At 31.7% G+C, this 15651-nt stretch overlaps 1 protein-coding gene across 3 annotated transcripts in view; it reads left to right on the top strand.

The window, feature by feature from the left end:
* Positions 1–2689: 2689 nt before the first annotated feature.
* The window catches only part of LOC119067527 (broad-complex core protein isoforms 1/2/3/4/5), a 77733-nt gene continuing 64771 nt past the window's right edge, over positions 2690–15651 (top strand). Inside the window, exon 1 of one of the 3 annotated variants that reach the window (XM_037170577.1) lies at positions 2690–3191. The gene's annotated coding sequence lies outside the window, so the exon portion shown is untranslated. The remainder of the gene's footprint in view (positions 3192–15651) is intronic. The other 2 variants (XM_037170559.1, XM_037170582.1) reach the window with 2 other exon arrangements.

Below are 15651 nucleotides of genomic sequence, written 5' to 3'. Positions count from 1 at the left end.
TAAATATATTTTTTTATTGCCTCTATTCCCACTCTACTCTTGCTCAACGAAAAAAGCATTATAAAAAAAAATTGCAATGGCTAAATAAACACAAAACACATCCAAGATACCAACAACAAAAAATAAAAAATAAATTTCAATATTAAAAAAAATGCATTTTTGATACATACAAGCCATGGCCAATAATACACCCAAAAAAAGTGTATGTATGATCATGTAAAACCGATGATAATGGTCGGTAAACTCAACTCAAACCATAGCAATTTTTTTTTTGTATTTTTGAATGGTTAAGTGAATGCTAGATTGTGCATAATATATTTTTTAACCCATATGGAGAATAGAGAATGGCTTCGGTTTTTTTTCTGTTAAATTTATATATCGCGTTGTTTGCAAGTGTGTTATAAAAATATAATTCGGATATTCTTTTTTGATAGATTTCGCTGTATGTGTTTGTATTTTTCGGGCAGTGGATGGTGCCATAATGAATAAAAGTGCAATACAATGTAAAATAAATAATTATGGCTGGGATTTCGAAGGAATGCATTCGTACTGTATTATTAAAAACAAAATGCAATTAAAAATGTAATTATTAGATTCGATTCGATGAGAAATTAAGCGTGGACACACGTAAGAGGACGATCTGCGGGGCGGGCAGAGATCGATGCAGCTACGAACTTTTTAGAAAGAAAGAAAACGTTTAGTTTGTCACGATTTTTACAAACAATAGTATATTTTTGACATTTGAGGGGAACATATCGAAGCTTGCCGATATTTCCCCTTAAATGTCGATACCATACTTTATTGCATTGGCGAGAATATATCATCATTCAATGCTGTTTTTCAGGGTATTATACCGAACATTAATTCTGTCATAGTGGTGTGCAATATGCGAGACGTCATAATTATTTGTCTAGAGTTTATAAGTCCAGCATTGTTATGTCGTTAAGTTGATCGTTTGCGCCAATACAATAATAGTATATTATTCTCATATATTGTGGGCATAGTGGTTTATCGAGATTTCACCACATATGAGAATATCATTCTTTATTGCATAACAGAAAACCGATTTAGCTGAATGACAAGGGGAACGTCGTTTCACTCGTTTTGCGTAATATACACTCGAGTTATTAATGCTGCCCATATCCACCGGTAACGTAATGTACTATTATTGCATCAGCGAAAAAGAGAGAACAGATGTAGAGGAAGAGTAAATTCAGATGCCAGTTTTAATAATTTTGGTCTATGATTCCTAGAGAATAAAATTGAGAAAAAACCATCGCGCATAGCCAACAAAAAACTTTATTAATCAGACCAGCTTTAACCAGCTTTAATTTATAAATTTGAATCTCTAATGTCGGACTACTTTTAAATGACAAAAAACCAATGAACTCAATTTGAAGTATAGTTTAAGTAACAGATTTTATGCAATCATAACTGTAGAATGATATCCCTGATTGAGGTGGCCTAAATGACAGGGACTATTTTGAGGGTTTGGCTTTCTCAAAAATATCTCAAATAAAAAATAAAAAAAGATTACTCAAATTCCCCAAAGATTTATCAAAGAGTTTCTAAAGAGTTTCCTTTGCTAAATTGTTCGAGACTGATTGTTGATGGCTGACACGTTTACTAAAATTCATTTATTGGAAAAGTTTGATGCGTTCAACAGATAGCCATATGGTCTAATGTAAACGCACTCTTAATTTTATTTTGACAAAATTTTTCAGTACATTGAGGATAAATCGGCTTATTTTCCATTCCTGTTAAAATCTTACTGCAATAATATCTCTAACCACGCAGAGTCGCCTGACTTACATTATTAAGGTGGACTGATATGCGTGAAAAACTCTCCAAAAAAATCAATATCATTGAACTTATACATAAATTACGTAAGTGTTTAGGGGAATAGGAGGATTCAAGGACTTTGTACGGTTCATACATTTTCACAAATTTAAAGAATTTGTTTGGAAAAATCGTACATGAAATCCCTAAAAAAAGCGTACGTTATTTTTAAGTCAATTTTGTTCCAGTTGCTCTGAACGAGTCCGATCATATTCATAAAATTAGACATTTTGCGCTAGTCATTTCTTTCGATTTTTTTTCCTTTATTTAATTTAGTCAATAACTTAAATTACTTAAATACTTCCGGGCCCAAAATTATTATAATATGCATGCAACGAGTAATAATCCCCATAAATATATATACTAAAATAATAATAAAAAAAACGCGTTCATACTAGATGTATAACAAAAACCAAACGCGAAAAAATTATGTGTTGTCTCATGCATAATTGTACATATATATATGCATAATATGGTATGTAGGTAGGCACAGCAAATAAGCAGGCATCAATGATGATGATGATGGTTTAGGCTGTGAACATTTTTATATTTTGTGTGTTTGTATTTTATATAAAATCCGTACATAATAAAAATTTATTTCATTTTGTGCATACAAGTAGTTTTTATATAACACAAACAACCGAAAATTTATTTTTTCGCATTATGTGTTTATCGGTGGGGTAAGGGACACACAAAATAAAATTGGTTTTTTAGGACCAGAAGTGTAGAGAGGGGCCGAAAACAACCGAATTGCATTATACGCAGCGGTTTGTTGATGTTGTATTATATGCATTCTGCATCAACCATCGAAAAATATTGCCAAAAAATATTTGATAGTAGTTTAGACTAAAAGAAGAGAGCTTTTGGGTAGGTCGTTCAAAGCGAATCGCTCTTACGATATTTAAGTAATTGGTTAATAATAATAATAACAATAATAATATTTAAAAAAAAAATCTTTAAAAGTGTGTTTTAATAGAATTTAACTTTCCAATAGAAGTTTGGAATTGCAATTTTTTTTATCGATGGCTTTTTGCCATTTTAATATTCATTGAATAGTTTTTTTTTATTATTATTAAAATAATAGAACAATTGACTGTCTCGAAGTCCTAGTGAATTTTTATTTTTATTAAATAAAATAATTTGAAAAAACTTTTTTAACAGTGCAATTAACAGAACAATTTTTATTAGCACAATTTCTAGTGATTTAGACATTAAATGAATTTTTTTTCTCATTATTTAAGTGCAGTTAATTAAAGTTGATGATTTAAATTTTATTCGACTTTTGTCCTCATTCAAATTGACCGACGCTTGGCGTCAGTTCCTGTACGAATTTCGTTTCGGATAAATTCAAGGTAAGTTTTTTTTATTGTTTCGTAAAAATTTCCTGTTCTTCTTGATTTACAGATGAAATTTTGAAATGCTCTTTTGAATTTGCTAACACACAATTATCTTTCTTGTCCTGTCAAACTATCTAATAAAAATGTGTCCAATATAAAATAAAATGTCAAAAAATATCCTCAACACATTTCATGCTTCCATTTACACCAAATAAAGCACAAAGTGTGACCACCTAACTATATATACTACGATAACATATAAAGTGCTCCCTTAAACACCGGGAAATGCCAGCACACAAAAAAAGAAGAGGAAAAACAAAAACGTGCCCGAGTTAGATTGTTATATAGAGACACCACTTGTTGCATATTTTTCTGAATGGTGATGATGTCGATTATTTTTCCTTTTTTCCAAGCTTTTTTTTGCTGCTTGCTTTTTTCCCTGGTATGTGTACCCGATATTGCATTTTCACAATATGTGAATGGGAAATGAGTATGCGGTGGTGTACGCGCGCTGATAGAGGAATTTTTGAGTCTTTTTTATTTATTTCGAATTTTTTTTTTTTGTACAACAAATCTTTGTATGCTCAATTCAACTTCCATAAAAACGGCATTTAACTTTTTTTTACCATGCATTTCAGTAATTATTGTTGCAATTCATGTGAATATGTTGGAATTTGGTTCTTTTTTGTGCTATTTAGAGGGAGAAATAATTGAAAAATGTTTGTTGATTTGTTTGATTTGCCATAGACAATTAGAAGATTCCGTAGTAGATAATTTATTAGTATTATTCCGTAGGTTCACGTAGGTTATAGCTTAGAAAATTAGTCTAATTGATAATCAATTGATAATTGCAAGACCATAAAAAATAGGCGAATGACAACGTCACGCATTCATAAAATAAATTCATTTACTTCTGATTTGCCATTATTATTATTATTATTTCGCTTTATATATTTGTATTTTACGTCGTGTGTGTATGCCTAGTGCATCCACCTATCATTTATTCAAAATTCAAACTGTTTAAATAAATGGCGAGACATTGAATTGGTGTTATGAAGAATAGGTTTTATTGTTTAGCCTGAGCATATAGTCTGCCTTTCGTTATTTTGATTAACAAAACAATAACGAAATTGTGTTTAATATAATTATTCAGAAAACGAAAGAAAATTACGCGAATATTTGTTTTGTTTCAATGTTATTGACTGGAATGAATAATTTTTTTAAAATTATTTTCTAAGATTGATTGATAGTACGTTTAGCAGACGAAATTTAGAAACAGTTCGTCGATTCTCGTTCTCACAATTAAATTCAAACAACCCACAACCAGACTCTTCTCGTTTAAGCTTCCTCTGTTCTTCATATATCCTGTATATCTAGGACTGAGCTACTTGGCATACTGAAAAGAAAATAGCATTTGAGATTCTTCTTTTACCTTATATCCTTTACATCTAGGACTGAGCTACTTGGGATACTCACAAGAAAGTTAAACCTAGTTACAAATATGAATTACCTCCTACTAAGGCTGTCGCTGATTATCAGACTAACATTTTTAATATTTGTTTATCAAGCCAAAAGAAAATCGAAATTAGACTTCGTAAATTTGTAACATTACTTGAATCAATCGAATAAATCGGAAGCTTCATTTACGTGGGGATGGTCTTAGTTTTGAACATGTAACATGATGCCAGCGCTGAAACAAATTATCTATTGTAATGCAATTTATTTTCAGCCTGGATGTTATGAGGAATACCAATCTTTTAATTTTCCGATAATTCTGACATTTCCCAGTGCTTAAAACGTCAAAGCACATTAATTAAAAACGGATGTTATTGTCACGTGTCGCGTTCGCATATGAAGTAGATAATGAATAAACGAACCACTGACATTTGACATATTAAACACTGGAAACCTCAAAAACATTGAAAAATTAAAATTCTGCACAGGGTCCGCTTTTAGAATGTTAGTCACTGTACTGAATATTTGACTGAAACACCAAAATCTGAGAAGACTCAAATATTTTTTTCTTTGTCAAATTTTGCAAGTTACCTTTCTTATAAAAGACTAACTTCTATAGTTGTATCACGGCAGAGTGAAATAAACCAGGGAGTAGCTATGACATAAATTGAATGAATTTCATGCGGAAAATATAAGACTTCTAGATAATTCAGGTTCCTAATCAACTGAAACGCTCCTGCCTGGTTTATTTTACTCTGCCGTGGTTGTATGATACACCGTCTAGGTTCAGAACCATAGAATCCTATTCAGAGTACAACTAATTCTTAAAGACCGTTCAAAGGATATATGAAACAACGCTGAATGAGAAGTTTAGTATATTCACTTACATTACTCACTGCACGCCCGGAAAGTGCGTCATTACTTAAACATGAGTGCTAAAAGTTATTTCCCAGTGGCTAAGCGAGTAAAATACTTTAGGTAAAAGTTTGGAACTTTACATTCCACGTTGCGTGATTGCACCAATACACTTGGTCATATAGAAAGTTCCATACCAGAATCTACTACTTACTTATTTAAAGAGATCTTTGAGTTAATACCTATTCATGTCGTACAACCCTAACTAGTGTCGCAATGGTGACCTCCAACGTATATTTGGATCACAATTGAAGGATGTCTACTGAAAGCGTCGAAATTGTATTCTGAATATTATTTGAATAAATATTCTTGTGTTGACTTTGCCTCAAAAATTCCTTGGAATTAGTAATTTTGTAATTTAATTTCCAGCGAAACTGAGAGAATTTGTAGCTCTATTAGATCGTGTCTTGTTTTATTTTAGACTTCTATTGCGGGATTGAATTAACTTTAATTAAGGGAAGGCTAATCTTTACCATTTTCATACAAAATGATTCAAGGACCTGCTTTTTTAGCTTTTAAGAGTCATGAAATTATAGAAATGAGGTTGAAAAATGGATTTTTTATTTTTACTAAATCCATACACAACACATAATTTGTACATCCGTCCCGAAAAAGTCTGTTCAATTAAAGGAAAATTGTTATTATAAATACTTGTAATGATTAATACAAAGTTTGAATTGTAATCATTTCTGGGAATAGGTTTATTCTATTTAATTAACCAATCGATTTAGAGAAAACAATGGCAATAAGTGGGCACGAAAGCTAAAAAAAATGTTCTCGTTGCTGATGTAATTTTTCTTATATTTTGGATGGAAAATATTAACACGAAAATAATCGTCTGAAATCATCTATACTTATAACGCATATATATGTACCGAATACGTACGCTCAGTCGTTGTTTTATACTCATTTTAAAATATAAAAATGTGTTTGTAATTTCGCTGTAGATTCTTTTTTCCATTTGCCATTATTTATTTATAATCATCAATTCTCGAATATAACTTAAGCTCTAAACAAAACTTGCTTGCAGGAACACACAAAAAGCAGCATTCGAAAATAAAGGTCGTTGGCCTAATGCAATTTTGAAATTTAAAAAAAAATGTTTGTGCGAATTGAGAATGGCAGAACCAAAAATACATCTAAAATATACACTGAGTGAATAATGTTTTAAAAATAAAAGAAAAATTCTTAAGAATAAGTACTTCGGTTGTGTTGGTTCTAGATTTATGCACATTAGCCGAAAAATATTTTTCATGTATTATAATTCAATATACGGATGGCAGAGCGGGAAAGAACATGAGACCATTTATATATATATTTTTGATAGTTCATACATTGTGTATGTACGCGAAATAAAGTCCAAAAATTTAATCAGACTGGACGTGGAAATGGAAGACAAAATATAAAAATGTATACACACAGACACAAACGCCAAGTAATTCGCATAACCGAACCCTTTTTCGATACGCTGGTTGTTGTTTTTTTTCTCTTTTGGTGGTGTTTAATTTCGCTGGTCTTATTCGTTCGACTTGAGAAGATATTTTTGATATTCTCGAATCTATTTAACATTCGTGATTTTATAGTGCACTTTTCAGTGTCTACCAAAAACACTGTGGTTTCTAATGATATATAGATGTAGTTATACACACAATGCAGGAGAACTGGATGTGGCTAGAAATATTTTTTTTTCTTCGTATAAGTATGTGGTTGTTGTTGTATCGTCATTTAATTGAACAAGAATTTTTAAAGACTTCATTGTAGAGTTAGATGAACAGATTATTACACACACGTCGAATAATAAGCATACAATTTTTCGTGGGAATAAAAAAAAGACCGAAATTTGCTAGCCGAGAAAAAAACCGAATTGCTGTAAAATGCACGTTGTGCTGCGATTTATTTGCCAGCCATTTTAAAATTGAAACATTACAGAGAGTTCAAAAAATAAATTATGGGAAAATGTGGTTAAAAGATCGTCATAAAGTTAAAATGTGTCGTTCGAATCGAGCCAATCGAAAACCGATAAAATTCAAATTGAAACTTCAATCAAAAGCGAAATGATTTTTTAATATACACCATCTCCCCACCCTCGATTCAGATTTGAAAGAAAATCTGTATACACACAGTAGTAGCATCCCAATACATTAAAATCTTTTCCCGCATAAAAAAAAATATACATCAGCCCTACGCTCCGATGTCGAACTAATCGATTTTTATTTTCACATTGTGCTCCAGGAAGGAAATTGTGGTAATCACTTATATCCTTCTTCCATACAATAAACCAAAAACATTAAGGAATGCGCGCCCATCTGTTACCCCGAAAGGAAAAAAAATTGCTATTTTTGTTACAATACGAATTTATTTCGATTTTGATTCCGAAAAACTAATGTTACTTTCATATAGTCGACGGTTTTTTTTTTCTATATATGAGTATGTAATGGGATTGTTGGGAAACATTTTACAAAACAACAAGTAGAAAGCATAACATGTGTGTGATATTAAAATGTATATAGATATATAAAAGAGGAACAAAATCAATAAGCGAGAATGCCTTTACATCCTCACATAAGTTATACCAGTTTGTATACATTGAACACAATGTTCCATACATTGGGAAGAAGAAAAAAAAAAGAAAAACTAGATTTATAGGACATTTATTATTAAAGAACCAAATACTCGATATATCATAGGATATATATCTTTTCTGGGGTATATAAATTTCCGCACGAAAGAAGAAAAAAAAACACATACACACACCGAGAATCCCGTACTACCGCGCGTCCTCTTATCTCTGAACAGCCTCACTTCTTGTTTAGAGAAATTCTCTGCTACTCGAAAGGAAATCTTTTAAAAATGGAAAAAGAATCGAGGAGAAGTTACGTGTTTAAATGTGTACATATGTACAAATGTGTGTCTCAGCAGAAAACTGTGATCTGACATTGGAAATGTTTCTGTAAATCTCTGGAGGAAGGCAGGAGTATCGATGTACATATATCTACGGATATGGAGAGTCGGAGTGAACAAATACACATTTATATATTGCAATGGTTTCGAATGTTTATTTATTACGTTTGGATATATTGAATTAGGATGTTGTTTGCGCTTTTCGATAAAAACAACACATAACTATGTGCCCCGAAAATGTAGTGAAGCTTTTACCTACGGTTATTTGCATAATAGACCTGTGTGCATTTTGGAATTTAGACTGAATTTTAATCGAGTCATTCCGGGCGTAATTCAACCGAGAGACACATCAAGCAACAGGTCTCTTTACTGTTCATGTAAAATGTTTTTTTTTCTTCCAAAAATTGAATCATATTACAAGAACATAACCTTCCTGTGTCGCATTAAACTCACATGGATTTTTTTTTTGTGCTGCGTTTGTGGTGAGCGCACATTGTCAGTTTGTCGAGAAAATAAAGTCAGTAGAGAAATTCTTTACATTGGAAAATCGCTTTGCACAATTTTACCGACGAATAATACATTTTTGTTGAAATATTTTCGTCGCAAATACCCTTATACCTCGTGCATTATTAGCAGTTGAAAGTCGACATAAAGTTTTAGGTTTTGTTGACGATGAAGCATTCGGTTGTGTACTCTGAAATTCTGTCAAATTTATTCATTATTTCCATGGAGAAATTCTCTGATCTGGAGCGGTATTACGGCATGAGTGTTCTCTATTCTAAATTCTTCTCTTTTTCTATTTCGTTAGCCGAGTTTGGTATAATGTCAACAGAGAAAGTAATTAGATTTCTACTTTACGGATTTCAGTCAACTATAATGTCAGAGTATGGTACATGATCTCAGGACTTTGTAACAGTAATTAATATTTCAATCGACACAACATTTGCTACGCGATAAGAGTTTGGAAAACAGTTTGCTTCGTATCCTTTTTCCAAACTATTATCGCGTAGCAGATACTTGGCTGATTAAAATACTGATCACTGTTCCGGAGTCCTGAGATCATGCGCTGTATGCTAGCATTATATTTTACTAAAATCCATCAAGTGAAAATTTAATTATTTTTCTGTTGACAATTATACCGACACCGGGTTATTGCAACGACATCTTGCTTGAAATAGCGAAGCGACGGTAGAATAGAAATAGAGAAGAGTTTACAATATAAGAAAACTCATGCCGTAATACCGCACCTGAGAGTGTACATAGCATACAGTATTTCCGTTGGTATTCGCAAGAGATTGAATAACTTCAAATTTTTGTTAATTTATTTCTGAATTTACGGACAATTGCATTCACCTTCGTATGAATGCAAAAATGTTTAAAATTGAGAGTCATTCCTACATTTTTAAGCGATTAGATTCAATATGCACTATTATATACTATTCAGAGTTGTTGTTGTCGCATACGTTATTTAAATATTACTCTACTCTACATCCAATTTTCTGCTGTTATCGGTTGAATTAACCGTATGTAAAACCAATCGAGAGCCTTGGTAAATGAGTATGTTTGTATAAAATATCATCCGAATTTAATGCCATTGTTAATGTATCTGCATCAACAACAACAACAAAAACCCAGTGCTATATTTATAGAAGTAAACTGAGAGACGATGTGGATTTCTTTCAATAAGATTTATGTGACCTAAATAATTCTGAACGAAAAAAAAACAAAATCTTCAATTTTTAGTTTTCATTTCGTGCTAAGGAAAATAAGCAAAAATTTAATAGAGTATTATGCGAATATGTAATTTACTTCCGCGATTCAAATAGCTTTGTTTGAGGCGAAATATTTTTCCATATAATTCTAAATGCATAAAAAGAAACTTTTTTTTGTGTTCGTTGGTTGAACGAAAAAAAAGTGTATTCCTTGATGATGATGTTTAAATATAAACGTGGAAGAGTTCTTTGCGTGTTTTATGTTGTATAATATAAATTAACTGGAGGGCATTTATTTAGGGTCATTATAGTTTTTGTTCATCTCTCTTTTTCACAAATAAAAAACCGAGAGAAAAAACTCAATTTTTATGCAAGTATGTGATAAAACGTGTCAAACCAAAATGTTTAGAGATATTCACAGTGCGCTTATTATCTGTCAGGAAGAACCCCACTTTCAACCGATTTCGCACTAATGACTCAACGTCCTAATTATGGTGTTTCTAACAGGGAAATTATAGGAATTAAGATGTTCCACTAAGAAAATAACGTGTTAACATTCAGAGGTGAAATGATTTGAACAGGTGGAGTTTATTAATTCGATTTTGAGTCTATTAATTGAAAGTGGCGTTATGGCCCGAGTGCAAAAACAAATTTTACACGCAATATGATTTGGAAAGTTTTTTCCTGATTCGATCCTTCTCTAACCCACAAATATTATGAACACTTAATACGTGTTGACTAGGAAGTACTAGATTCGAACGATTGTTCTAAGTAAAAGACAAATTCAATGCTCAAAGGCATATAGGTGATTGTGATGGAACTAGTAGAAGTAAAATAAAATGTAAACAACAGCCTGTACCCATTCATACCGACTTTGGTCCACAGACACCTTGTCGACTCATAAATTTGTAATTTTTTTCTTCCTCAATATATTCGAATGCTCATCACTCAAACTAAAATTGTAAATTGTAAATTGCAAACCATCTGCTCGATGAAGACTACGTTGAGGAATATAAGTCGACTGAGAAGTTTTATTGCAGTTGTGATGAATTTGGACGCTGTTGTGGTTTGTAACTGATTCCATAAAAATTTATAATATAATTTATAACAGGAATAAAATACTAAAATAAAAATCTATATTGCTAAACGAATTTTGTGTGGAATCATTCGTAAACTACTACAACTCGCAAATCAGAAAATATGTCGAATTTCACTTTTTTTTCCTGTACCAACTATTTCGATGTTTAATTTTGTATTAGCTTCTATCAAAGTTTCATCTCCACTGGCTTTAATCTCTTTGGGTAGTGCTCAGTCTTATTTCAAAAATTGAAATTTTTATTTTACCTTTGATCGTTTAAGTCAACTTATTTGCTTTGCGATTCTTATTGCACATATATATACAGGTAAACAATTCCTACCTATATTGGTAGGAAGAACATCTCGACTCAATCTTTTTATCTGAAGAAAAAAAGACAAAAAATGCTTCTGAACCCATCAAAATCACTCCAGTCATCTTCAATAAATATAACCCGGCCAAATTCAGACATTTAATGCATTAGTTACAGCGTCATTTTTATACTCCGAATTAAACACAAACTTACGTTTTTCGGTTGGTTTTTTTTTTCTTCTTCTTCTTCTTCTCTTGACACGACATTGCCCTGTTATAATAATATTAATTTGTAATGCTCACAGTTTTAAAGCCGCAAGTTTTTTTTTTAGTATTTTGGCTAGCCAACCCATTCGATATAAAAATGTATATGGAAAGAGGTCATCGACACTATTGTATATTTGATGTTGTGTGACGAACATATAATAAGAATTCTTTTATACATAGCAAATGTGCATTTGAGTTTAAGTACATTTTCCGTTTTTTTTTAAACATCCAAGCTTGAATCTCGATGTGTATGTAGTGCGAAAAAAAAACAAAACTGAAGATACTGCAAGTAAATGCGAGAGAATGAAAAAGCGTTTCGATTATAATCTTCTTAATTGATATAAACGTTGGTATACATATAATAATATTTGTTGAAAATATCCAACTTAATAATTATATTCGTTACAAGTTCTTTCTAATTAAAGCATTTTACGAATTGGTAATACGCAAAAAAATGGAAATGATTAATTAATTCAACAAGTTTTTCAAGCGGATATTCGGTAGAATATTCTATTTCAACTAGCAAACTGCATTTTACTAAACAGAAGATCGACGTAACATTTTGTGTTTGCGAGCGAAGAATTTGTTGTTTGTTTAAAATTCATGAATTCATTCACGAATTTCGACGCCCACTCAATATGGATAAGAAATACTGCAACTTATGAATTTTAGATAGACATTTTAAACTTATACTCATTCCTTATATGGTGTAGTGTATTCAAATTGTTTGTTTGAACGAATCATCCAAAACGGTAAGTCGTCACAAGTCGCCAGAGAATATTTAGTAAAATGTTTTGGATTTTATAACAATTCCTGAATCTACAGAGAACTATTTCACTGCTTCACTCAACTTCCCGAAGAAATCTGTGACCTGGTACTGAGAACAGGAGAACAATTACGACAACAAAAATGATTAATGGACTAATAGACCCAGTCTGATATTCCGAAATCAGATAAAATTGAACGAGGGTGATTATTGCAGGATATTACTCAGAAAAAATCGTGAAACTTAGAGAGTTATGTCTGGCCAAGACATTTTTTAAATCGATTTGTCGTCATTTAGCCATGATCTTTGACTAATTTAAGAACAATGTAGTCGGCACCATGACCTACACTTTTTTTCATTAAGACAAAAATTGGGCATGTACCATCATTGCTTCACGAGGAATTCTTGTTTAACGAATGACTTGGCCTTCGGTCATTACATTTTATAAACATTTGAAATTTTCGTATGACTAAGCAGACACATTTGTGATATGCAAGTTTGTTAACCTTAAAGAACCGAATAGGCGTCTGTTGTATTGACATAGATAATGATAATAAGCGATGAGCTCTGGCTTATTTTCCCTTATTGCAAAATGTACAATAAAACTATTGAAGTTACAGATTAAATATATTTGTTGCGATCCGCTGATCGTTGGGTCTATGTCTATAAACAATATAGAACGCTTGAACGCTATATACATACAGAGAGAGAGAAAAGTGAAATTCGACATGTTTTCTGATGTGGGAGTTGTGGTGGTTTGTGAATGCTTCCATACAACATTTGTTGAGCAAATGAAAATTTAAATTTTTCCCGAAGTGAGTAAAAAATTAAACTCCATAGCTAGAGCACTGCACCCTAATGTGTCAGATTTACATTATTTTGTATTTGATTATGAAATATCGTTTTGGAAATGAGCTTGGATTATGAATTTAAAGTTGAAACTCGGAATAGCCCATTTTTCTGAGCTATTCCGAGTTTCAACTTTAAATGATTAAGAAATAAATGCCATGAATGTTGCAAGTTTTAAGAATAACGATTGTTACATACATTCGATTAAATCAATTTCATTTGTCAATTTTTCAATTTCAAGAGATTGACTGCACAGAACGATTTTTTGAACAGCGAATGACAAACGATCAAAAACTAAATGCACAACGTAATGCTATCTGGATAACAATTTTGTTAGTCGCTAAGTATTGGTGCAGAAAATTCCACGAAATCGATTAATTTTCTGGCACTTAACACAACATACCATTTCCTAAACACACACACGTTCCTGTAAAATTTTCATTTAAACCGGAAAACAGCTTCTCACATATATGTAACCTAATGAAGTTGAGAAATTTTTCACATTTATTTCGAACATCTTTCTCGAAAGTATTCACGTCAAGGATAAGATAAGGTTTTGAAATAACATAATATCCGAGTATCACCTACAGCCATATTAATAACCATTTCACACTAATCTGCATGTGCTCATTATTTCCACAAGAAGATTGTTTGAACGGCCTGAGGGAATTTTATTGTAAAATTGAAGATGTTATGAATGTGTGACCGGATGGTAGAAATCAGATAAGAAATTTTTAATAAAATTTAGGTAGGTGCGCTCATTTTCTTAAAACCGATTACCCAAAATGACAGAAGAAGCACACATCAAGGATTGAATGTAATGCGTTTTAAAGCCCGTTATTTTCCTCCGTTTTCCTCCTATTTTAAACTACTGCCACTCGCCACCATTCATGAATGTAACAAGTATTTTATCAATAAACTCAATGAATTAACTTTTTCTTAACTAAACAATATGATACGTGAAGCTGTGACCTGTAAAGTGATACAGATAATAAAATAAAATTCCAACGTGCCCATACACAATGTGGTCATATACCCAACGTATCTCATAAAATTTTAATTGACTACATTCCATTAGTTCGGCAAACAGTGTTCTCAATTTTAAAACCAGCTGGTACCTAGCATTGGGATCATCTCAACTGTAGTTGTAACATCTTCCAAAATATTTTCCTTTTTATCCAGATACGAAAATTTGTTTCCATGTTTGATCTATAAAAGCCGATCAATCGAAATATTAACAACGCACTAAGTCATGTACGTACTTCATTCGATTATTAAATTTTTCCAGTAAAGTTTGATGCCATTTTGTAGGAGACAAATAAGTCAATGTAAACTAATAGGACCTATTTATCATCGTACAGATGATGAAGTTGTGTGTATTTCATTCCCCCGAAAAAAAAATGAACGCACAAAACAAATTCGTTTAGTCACTAACTGAGGTCATTTACTCCGCACCAGCAATATATGTTATTGAACTAGCACATAGAGATCATTGAACTAACGTGTCGAATTTTTTTTTTCTCTGAAAGTTGATTATATTCTCGATTCGCGAATGCATCTAATTTAACATTGTAAAAAAAATGAAAAATAAAAAAATCGAAAATGATCATTGACTCTCTCGATATATACCTATTAAAAAACATCGACCACATGCTCGAGATACTGGTGTTACTATAGTACATCATACTTTACATTTATTCAAACAAATAAATATCAAGTTTAAAATGCCAGTCGACATTCGTATTCATCTATCAATAGATTTAAACAAAATTACAACAAATACACGGTGGATATAAAGAGACTTTTGCACTTGTAACCCTGAACTTGGTTCCAGTATTATTAATTTTTTTTTAAATAAATGATTTTTTAACATGTGTAATACATTTGTGTATGTACCTACAGCACGACTTCACGCTCTATGATTCTACAAAACTCTCTAATAAGCAACCAGACAAACATTATGTTTTTTTTTTATTTGTAAATTCCACATTCAGACTGGTAATTACGTCACTTTTGTCTGTCTAGTCTAGTCGCCTCGCTGTTGTGCACAATTAATATAAGTTAGAGGATAGGCTATTTAACATCGGTTAAGTTGTGTGTTTTCATCGTTGTTGTTGCGCATCGTCTATGTCTCGCAACCTCTATTTACTTGCTGATGTAAAATCATAATAAACATGACTAATCATTGTTAAAATCAGATTCAATCTAAGCCGAATATACAGC

The sequence above is a fragment of the Bradysia coprophila genome (assembly GCF_014529535.1).
Source record: "Bradysia coprophila strain Holo2 chromosome X unlocalized genomic scaffold, BU_Bcop_v1 contig_12, whole genome shotgun sequence".
Classification (NCBI taxonomy): domain Eukaryota; kingdom Metazoa; phylum Arthropoda; class Insecta; order Diptera; family Sciaridae; genus Bradysia; species Bradysia coprophila.
This window is presented reverse-complemented; position numbering and strand designations above follow the sequence as displayed.